We start from the raw sequence: 10,622 nt of genomic DNA on the forward strand, positions 1-10,622 counted from the left end.
GCATTTTGCTAAGTGATATGTTTTATAGTTTAATTGATATTAATTTATAAGTGAATAAAATGTAAAGACCACTTTACGTTTTGGCCTATAACTCTTGACCCGTGGGTTGTAGAATCCTTTTCCCTGTATTTATTGGATCATAACGCAACTCTCCATATAGTCCACACCCATTTCGTCTAACTAGATTTTCCGCCATTTTGAATTACTAGAGGTTCGGACAGGGCCGGATACAGAAATTATTAACTGGGGGGGCATTAATAAATGCAAAAATGTTTGCGTTTTTTTTCCAGTTTTTTCGGCTGTTTGTGTATTACTGCTTCCTATTGTTCTTTTGGGCTTGTTTTCCTAGGCTTCTTTCTCTCGCAATATCTGGCAACACTGCCCATGGAAAATCAGGGCAGAGGATTATTTGAATTGTGCAATGATACATGATGGAATATGATTAAGGATTATTTTGATTATGGTAAACTCACATTTCATATCATGACATAAATGTAACTTTAAAAAAAAAAAAAAAAAATTAAAGTTTTTTTTTGGGGGGGCAGTCAGGGCATTTGCCCATGCCTAGATCCGGCCCTGGGTTCGGACCCTCACACCTACGTCGCACCGCCAATCCGACCAATATACCCATATATAGAGATCTCTGTATCTGTCAGTCCTTGTCGCTTTTATACCCAGATATGGATATCCCTGGATATCCCCACGAAAAACATCATTATCACGAATGCGATATTCATGAACCCCAAATTGGAATCCCATGTTGAGGGGTCTTTAAAGAGCAGTGGTTCTCAACCTTTTCAGGCCGTGACCCCCCAAAATAATCATATTTGAACTATTTGAAGCACATGGAATCGTAGGAGTTGAGTTATTACATTTTATTTGACTCGGCTCCACAGATAACTATTATGAAAAATTGACGATCTTGTAGATCTGCTATTTTCACATATTCTGCCTCTTTCTTATATTATTTGACAATTTGGCCAATGTTTGTCCAGTTTTTATAGTATACTGTAGCTTGTTGATTACTTTTGATGCAGGAATGGTCTTATTTATTTTTTTGTATTAAAAAGGTCTTAAACGTCCTTAAATTGTCACTTTACTGTCATCATGGGGACCCCCCCCCCCCCCAATCATGTGGGGACCCCCGTGGGGGTACCGACCCACAGGTTGAGAACCCCTGTTATAGAGTACATGTCCAAAAGCACTTTCTCTTCTGCCCATAGTGTTTCTACTACAGTACTGACACAGCCACTCAGCCTGGCGAAGACCTGCACTCCAGGTTTAAAGCTCAAATATGCTGTGTTAAATGAACACGGAATTTGCTGTGAACACACACCTTTCAGCTGTACAAATGCATTTCCTATAGGGCCTAAAAGTGTTGATGAGAGAACCATCAACAGCATGCTGTCAGAAACACCTGCATGTATGGCTTTTAACGCACTTGGACACACATCCACAGCACTTATACAAGTCTATAAATTGAACCCTAGCATGCAACCATGTTGAGATTTGAGTAAACAGCATGCAGTTATTCATGTTGACTGATGACTTACAACATTGTACACATCACTGATTTTTGCATTTGTCAGTCTTGTTTAATGTATACTCTCCAGATTTACTCTCTGGTCTTCATGTTTAGAGTCGAGATAAATCAATACAATATTGAGCTGCTGATGACTTTGATTTTATTTACATTGGGGATGTGTAAACAAAGACTGTGTAAACAAAAGAAATACAAAAAAATATATAATTTTGTACTTTCCAAACAATCTACAAGCTCACAACTCATCGTGATGTGACACATTTTGAGCTTGTAGATGTGCTACTTCTGCTGTTTATGGAAACATTTTCAACATGGAAACGATTATGACGATTATGACAATTATGCAAAATAATTGTGATTGTCTCCGATAATTGTGATTACCAGTATGCGATTATGTAATAATTGTGACAGGCCTAGTCGTCAATTGAGGAAATCACCGCTGCAATCCAGCACACAGGCCAACGTTTGGGAAAGAGGCTTAGAGAGAGCAAGTCAGACACCAGCGTGCAAACACGGCCGGTGATGGTACTGGATTAAACCACTGAAGATGCTGGCGTCTCTTTCTGGCCAGAAGGCAAGAGCAGCCGACAGGCAGCAGCAACGCCATGTGGTTTATCGGAGCTCTAGAAAAGCTATTTTGCTGGCCAGTGTTCGAAGACGAAGCCAGGGAACAACAGTACACTAGAAGGAGAAAGGAGAAAAGTAGAGCCTATGCCATTGAGCTGCACAAGCTAATCTAATGCAGGTGTCCCCTGTGTAATAGTGGTTGGCACAAGAAGTCTTTGTTCAAGGACTCTGTCCTAACCATCATCAAGTGCATATCTAGGATGACCTCAAAGAGTTGAGTTGGGGGACGATGACTCAGTTAGAGTGAGTCAGTCAGCGAAGAGTCAGTACAGCGGGTGTCTTCAGGCTCTCCCTGCAAGTCACAATATACATCCAGAAGACAGAGAAAATGCCAACGCTCCAGGTCCAGTTGCTGTATGTGACGAGGACTGTGTACACAGACCAAGCTGGTCTAACTGGAGATGCTCACTCCATCTGTCTTCTCACACACGGATTGCCTTTGACAAAAGTGCGGGGATAATCAAAACCTCAGACATTCCCTGGGCCGCCAGGTCCAGCAATCCCCGCAACTCAGCCCAAGACTGCCTTCTCCATCAGACAGGGGTTATGACTAGGGCTTTCACGATTACAAATTTAAGTTGACGATTAATTGTCACTCAAATAATTGCGATTAACGATTTAATTGTGTGTTTGGCAGTGAACATTGGCATTTTAGGCTTCGTAATAAAAAATTGCACAGGGCAGATTTGACAAATAACTGAAATATACAAAGAAATTATTGACATATTTGATCAATTTTATACATGTAAAAAAAAGCAGAAATAGCAGATCTACAAGCTTACTATTTCTGTTTTTTTTTATATTTGAAAATGTGTGAAAATCTTTCAAAATGGAAACGATTATGACGATTATGCAAAAACTAATTGCGATTATCTCAAATAATTGCGATTAGACAGTGACAGGCCTAGTTATGACAAATCCAGGCTATGCAATACCCATGCCATGTTCAAGCAGCTAATGAAAAAGGTCCTGGCCAGGGTCCCACGGAAATCACAGTGTGGTCTACCTACGCAGTGATTGCCAGCCCTATACAAAATAATTTTATACAAAAGAAACGGGAGCTGTTGGTGATGGTTTGCGCTGATCGGCCCATTCAAAACGTTACAAGATATCTTGAAAACTACTGCCTGGATTGCCATGACACCTACTATATATATAGTATGCTCTTTCAATGCTCCCCAAAGGATGAACCCTATACTGAATTTGGTGACCCCATGGTCTTCCCTCTAGCATCAACCTTAGGCCAAAATATGCACTTGCACAAGAGTGCATTCATGATCCCTGGAGGATAAACTGTAAACATTTGAGTAGCCCCATTTCTCCCTTTTTCACTAGTGCCACCCTCAGGCCAATGTTTCTACTTTGCATAGATATTTCTGGTTGGGTGTAAGCAGCACATCCTCCAGGGTCTGATAGCATGGCTTTTAGATTTAGATTTAGTATTGTTGTCGACAATTTGTCTTCCCATGTTTTCAGATGAATGTTATTGGCCATATGCAAATATGCCTCTTTTTAAAATTAATTTGAATTGAAACCTATACCCTTGGCAAAAGCTATAATGCTGATATGGTATCTCTGACAAATATGTGATGTTTTGCAGCTGTAGACGTGGACCCATGTGGGAGGAAAAGCAATTTTCCTATCTGAGACAGCTGGAGTCCTGGAGTGATCTTATAAAATCCCTGCAACTGAATGTCATTTAAATAGTTCTGAATGTAATTAATTAAAGTACTTTCTTTCACATCCAGCCACCTTAAATGCCTTATTTTATTTCCCCCATTATTACGAACCTTCCCTATTCTAACTTGTTATACTATGTACTATGTACTATGTACTTATTCTTCTGTTTATGGCATTCAGCAGAGAAAAAACCTGTGCTGTGATAGTGAGGACAACCTCACTGGATACAGTTTCTGAACATACCTACACAGTCAGAGCCAGAACATAGCCAAAGGACACCACTCAAAGTCCAATAGATTACCCCCATATATCTCTCTCATTGTATTAGTGACCGCTCGTATATTTCCTAGTAAGTGCCCACTGGGGGCCTAACACCAATACATCTACAATCAATAATCCTCAGTTGTATTGTTCTGAAATAAAGCAATCTTTTCTCTGGGGGAGTGCAGTAAAAAGCAGACATTCCCTTGCATGCACACACACACACACACACACACAGACATAGGGCTGTCCCGATTACAAATTTAAGTTGACGATTAATTATCACTCAAATAATTGCGATTAACGATTTAATTGCAATTAAAATTAATTAAAATCGTTGAAAATTAATGGAACATTATGAATAAAAATTCAATTTCTGTTTGGCTTTTTAGCTTTCGGAAACAAAAGTTGCACAGGGCAGATATGACAAATAACACATATTTAATTACTTTATACTTAAAAATAGACATTAGTAGTGGAAATAGCCGATCTATAAGCTCAAAACGCATCGCATCGCGACGCGTTTTGAGCTTATAGATCGGCTATTTCCACTATTTTTGTCATTTTTGGAAAATATATGAATTTTTTTAACATCGAATTGATTATGAAGATTATGCAAAAACAATTGCGATTATATAAAATAATTGCGATTAGACGATTATGTAATAATTGTGACACACACACACACACAAACACACACACACACACATGCACGCACGCGCGGTTGAAACAGGCATAGTCATTCACAGATGTTATATAACTCAAAATAGAAAATAAAATAAAATCTACTGTTTTGAAATGTATGAGGTGGGATGTTTTGCCTTCCATTGTATTTGTTGACTGGAGCAACATTGTAAATGAAACTTACTTTTTTTTTTTTTACAGCTCTTCAAAGAAATATCAAATGAACAAAAACAACTTTAGTTGATAGTGTTCCACCTGTAGAACGTTCTTTTCTCTCTCACTCCGCATTGTGTCTCCCTCTTTGTCTCTCTTACTGCTTTTGAATTAGCTAATCTCACTTGTTGTTTTACATGTAGTTCAGTCTACATTCCTGTCAGTACTTGCTTATGCCGGTGACATTATCTTGTATTATGCAAATTGCTCCTACCACTGTGAAACATCTTGACACTGTGTATCATTCAGCAATATGGGAACCCATTTGGTCTGTCTTGAGAGATTAATCATTCAGTACTTCATCTTATTACTGGGAATCTTTTTAGAATGCATCGTCGTATGCTGTATCAGGCAGTGGGCTGACCGTACCTGGCCACTGGGAGAAAACAGCACCCTGTATCCTACTATCCTACTATAATTCTACAAAGCTCTGTAGTGGTGGTGTAGTGGTGGTGAGGCCAGAATGTGTTCTGCCCGGTTCTCCTCAGTGGCTGGAGCAATTGATCTAAATTTGCACACAGCCATTGACCATTACCATACGCACCTAACAGCGAAGCCCGTTTTTCGATTTCACCAAATCTCAGCTGTTTATTAGCGTTTTTGTGTAAAAGAATGTCGCCATGGTTACGGCTGCCCAGCTGTGGGATGGCCCTGCGAGCTATGGGACGAACTGCCTCCCGGGTTGCCAGATCATGGGCGCATATTCCCCCACGGGTATGGACTAGTGTTTATAAAATCTTAAATATGCTACGTATTTAATAACCTGACATCTCTCATTACATGGTGTGCGTGTGTGTGTGTGTGTGTGTGTGTGTGTGTGTGTGTGTGTGTGTGTGTGTGTGTGTGTGTGTGTGTGTGTGTGTGTGTGTGTGTACACGTGTGTATTCTGGCATGTTTCATACAATAAAATTGTAATGTGTTTTCTATAGGGGCTAAACGTCAGTCATGGGAAACATCAACACAGCATCCTGCCAGAAACACAAGCTTTATGGCTTTCGAACCATTCAAACACACATTCACAGCACTTAAGTCTATAAATTGAACCCTAGCATGCAACCATGTTGGGAGTTGAGTTAACAGGAGTTATTCATGTTGACTGATGACTTAGAACATACAACATCATCACCGAACATGATTTATGGCCACATACAGTGTAGCAAACGCCATTCATATTTAATGTACTCTCTCAGACTTTATAGTACAGCTGCCTCTATGTTTTTTATGTTTAGAGACCTATTTCAATACAATACTGAGCTGCTGTTGTAAACCATACAACTCCCCTGAGCCAAACACTAACCTAAGGCTTTTTTACTTGAACAGCTGATCTACAAGCTAACAAAGCATCACACTGTGACGCCTTGTTATAACAATCAGAACCATACATTTTATGTCTGAGTCCTGTAATTCTTTATACTGTAATTAAACCCTGTGTTGCAGACCAAAATGAAAAACACAGAACTGTTGCCATCATTCAATTCAAATAATCAATCAGTGCATTGACTTCCAATTTACAAATGAACAGAACATTAGCATACCCAGATCTTTTGTCCCTTCTTCAGTTCATAAAAGTAAAGTTCCTTTAAAGCTCCATTGAATGCTTCCAATGAAAATATATTCCAAAGTAACCCAGTAACTTCCAACAAAAACTGCAAATCTTCAGACAGTCCAAAAATCTAGTAATCCTCAAAGTCCCAAATGCATTGCATTAAAAGAAAAATATATTCCTCTCTCACCCAACCTCTTTGTCAGGAGGCTCCAGGAGATTCTTTTGTTGCTTTAATCTGTTTCAGTTCATAATATCCACCATCAGAATGTCTTCGGAATTTCGACCAAACTTCCCTTATTCAGGTCTTAAAGGTATCTGTGTGTGTACGCACACACTCCCCCCTCTCCTCTCTGACAGGTATCAAACTGATTGCCGTCTTTGATGCTTTCATTGATTATAGAGAGAGCACTAACGAACACAGCACGAGTTTGACACTTTTATGGCCCAATCAATCAACTCAGAGCACAACCCCTCTGAAGTTCAATCGGCCACAATATTAAAGCTGGACCTGAAGGTCCAGGGAATGTCGGAGGTTTTGATTATCCCTGCTGCCATCTCCTGCACTTTTTGTCAAAAGCAATCTGTGTGTGAGAAGACAGATGGAGTGAGCACCTCCAGTTAGACCAGCTTGGTCTGTGTACAGCTGGAAAGAGTCTCTTTGTCAAACCACACCAAACAACTCTTTCACACCCAAAATTGAACTTTTCTAGCTGTTCCTGGTACCTCACTTCCTGGTACTTTTCTACCTGTGGTCACTTTCTGGAACCAGTGTTGCCAGATTCTATGAGAGAAACAAGCAACCCGGTCTAGAAGCGACTGTGGGCCACATGAGCACTTTAAACATCTGCATCAGCTATTTGAAAATAGCAGATCTACAGTCTCAGAGCTTGTAGATCTGCTATTTTCAAATAAAATCTTGGGGGGAAATTATGATAAGCAGACCTGGCAACACTGCCTGGAACCTGTACTACATGTGCTGCTAGTTTTCCCCCACAGCTCCCCCTATGACATAAAACCTGACAACAGAGAATTAATGGATATCTTAATCAAAACAAAACAACCCATATGTTCTGCACACTGCATGTAGGTGTTAATATAACCATCTTTTTAACCAACAGTATGTTATGTCTCTTTCAATACCCATGGACAGGAAATATACTCTTTCACACATTTATGTGGCAGAGCAGAGTGACATTGTGGGCTTGTAGATTGGCTATTTTCAGCACGTGTGCACAACTAAATATAAATATATTATATTATTATAATATATCATAAGCTTTCCCCAAATTAAAGCCATACAGGAAATGTATGAGGGCCCAAAAGTAAACTCCCGACAGACAAACGAAACGTGTTGCATTGTTGGATTTGTGTGATAAATTAGGCTTAAGAGTGGTCTGAGAACAGTAGCAATCATCCTACAAAACAAACTGAAATGATATTTCTTTATTGAATAGTGTCCACAGATTTCATTTTATGTTGTGCGCTTTCTTTACTTTAATTATCTTTTAGGATATTGGACACCTTAAGGTTTTGCCTTAAACTATTTATTGATTAACTTTTGTCTAAGCCAGCCGTGAAGCTTTTCCTTTTTATTGTCTCATTTAAGTGATGTTTCACTCAATATTTCACAATAGGACCAGTGTGGGCACACTTTTAGCCTTAAGGAGATGTGTGGGCATATTTTAGAAATTAGATAGCAAAGAAGATAGCCCATTAAGTCCAACTGCATTCCTAACAGATTCCTAACAGTCAAGAGACAGTCTAAATATTGATTAGATCAAATGAAAGCAGGCATGGTTCTCAAATATCTGTGTAGAAAATCAATAAAACTGAAAAAAGTAATAGAACTGGAGAGAGTTTGGGCCAGTTCAAATGCATACTTTAAAATGCAGTACAATTCTGGATGAAAATAAAGCGCTGTCAGGTTATGCTTTGTCCAAAGTGTGCAGATGTATGAATAGAATGAATGCACAAGACAATAAGTTTCTTGCAACAAACTTTTACATAATGTCATATCTGTGTCACAGTCTTTCATCAGCAGGATCTATACAAGAATACATGTAAGTAATTGAAAAAAATATCTAAACTGTGTCTTTTAACCACTTAATAACCAATTAATTATATAGAGTGAGCAATGTTCACACCACAGTGCACACTGCACAGGTATAACACCATAAAGTAATTAGATCAACTGGCCTCAATCTCCCAAAATTCGGCTCAAACTTGTGGGAAAATGCATTCTACTATGCTGCCACCGTAAAGTGGAATTAACAACCAAAACCCATTCAAGATCTTGACTCCCTACCCAAACCCAGGACTAAACTAAGGGCGGATTCAGACTATGGTCCCGGGTGCGCACCCTGGACCACTTGGCAGAGTGTGAATGTTGCCTACCGTTCCCCCGAAACGGATCACTGTACCGTACCCGGGACCGCCTGGGGAGGTAGTCTCGGATCCGGATAATGCGTACTCGAGTACGGAACGCTGCAATGTGAATCCATCCGTACCAAAAGAAGGAAGTGGACTGCTAATCATATATCATTTATATATTTTTATAATGACACATTTTACCTGTGTTATATCTTCTCATAGTTCTACTTGAATGTTTACAAGAAATAATAATCCCGCTAGTGTTTGAGTAGCGCAAGCCGTGAATAAACATAAACAAACAAGACCAGGAGACCTGGTTCTGCCAGACCCCTAGTGGTTGAAATCTGAATGGCTGGGTAGGAAAAGAGGGACAGACCGACCGACTGACAGACCGACAGACCGACCGACAAAGCCTCCTGTAGGCCGACCCCCTGGGTCTGGCAAAAACACATGTGTAGCAAGTGCTGCTGCTAGGACAAATATAGCAAGGATTAGTCTGTGACGTCACTGCTAAAATACCAAGGATGCGTCAGTGACATCACTGTCAATCGATAATTACAGACAACGTTACATTGCAAGGTTTCAAAGACCTGCTTTGGTTGTGTATTGTTCTGTTTATATTATAACTCATGACAACGTCAGGAACACAGTCAAACAGTTTATTATTCACTCTAAACTCTGACAAGTGACTCTTCTTCTGTGAATGACATTCTCATCATCCCAAAGCCCCACAGTCCTCAGCGCCCCCATGAGGCACATATTTACCATTACCGTTGAATGAAGTGTTCTCGGGTACGGAAGAATCTTGGCCAATGTGAATGTTGGCCAGCTGGGAGAGGTCAATCGTACTCGGGAACGGTTTGAATCAATCGGACCCAGTCGGAATCCACCCTAATAGAATGGCTGACCTCAAAATGTGAGCATTGATTAACTCCTCCTTAGCAGCATCCTCTGTCCCCCACCCCCACCCCTCCTTCCTTTGTAAATATACCTGTTGATACTACTGTGTTTTCTACCAATATGTAATGTATTGTAGTGTGTGTATGTATGTACCACAATGGAAACAAGCCCCTTCAGATTTGTGTGTTATCCACCTTTGACGTACTACCTATATATCAATTAATAATCAATCTACAAGCAGATCTACAAGCTCACAATCAATTTTTGATGGGAAATAGACCTGTATCAATCTCAGCCCCTCTGTGTCTTCCTCGTAGAGATGCCACACTGATTTTGGCAGCATGTCCAACAACACTGACTGTGGGAGTTTGATGTATCGATATAGCAGTTCAAAAGGCCAGACTGAAGCACAGCATACTAAAGACAAGTCTTCAATCAGTCAGTCAACTTGTCTTCAGGTTGACCGAGGTGGCTGCATGGCCGGCATTCCAACCCAGGGACAGTGACAGATGATGGACCACTAGCCTCGATCTACAGCTGTTGTAAGTCATATTTCCTCCCATCCGTTTTTGGCATCGTTACAGCGTGCGATGAGATGAGATCAAACTGTATTAATCCCATAGAGCGATTTGGACATTTCAGTGGCCAAAAGGTAAGTACAGCAATAAAGAAAATGAGAATAAATCAGTAAAACAAGTAACTCAGCTAAAATTAACAAATGCATCTCTTCAAGGAAGTGACGCAACTGTCTTTGGGGCTGTTTTCACTGAATTCGTTGTTGTCTGTAGCAACTGTATT

General features: G+C 40.0%; 1 pseudogene across 1 annotated transcript in view; it reads right to left on the bottom strand.

Annotated features, from left to right (window-relative positions):
• The window catches only part of LOC308095155 (neuronal acetylcholine receptor subunit alpha-7-like), a 59,825-nt pseudogene extending 59,654 nt beyond the window's left edge, over positions 1-171 (bottom strand). The window contains exon 1 of the transcript in view: positions 168-171. The product of the transcript in view is annotated as a neuronal acetylcholine receptor subunit alpha-7-like (transcript). The remainder of the gene's footprint in view (positions 1-167) is intronic.
• Between the last annotated feature and the right edge of the window lie 10,451 nt (positions 172-10,622).

This window comes from Gymnoscopelus braueri (genome assembly GCF_963280865.1).
Source record: "Gymnoscopelus braueri genome assembly, chromosome: 2".
Taxonomy (NCBI): Eukaryota; Metazoa; Chordata; class Actinopteri; order Myctophiformes; family Myctophidae; genus Gymnoscopelus; species Gymnoscopelus braueri.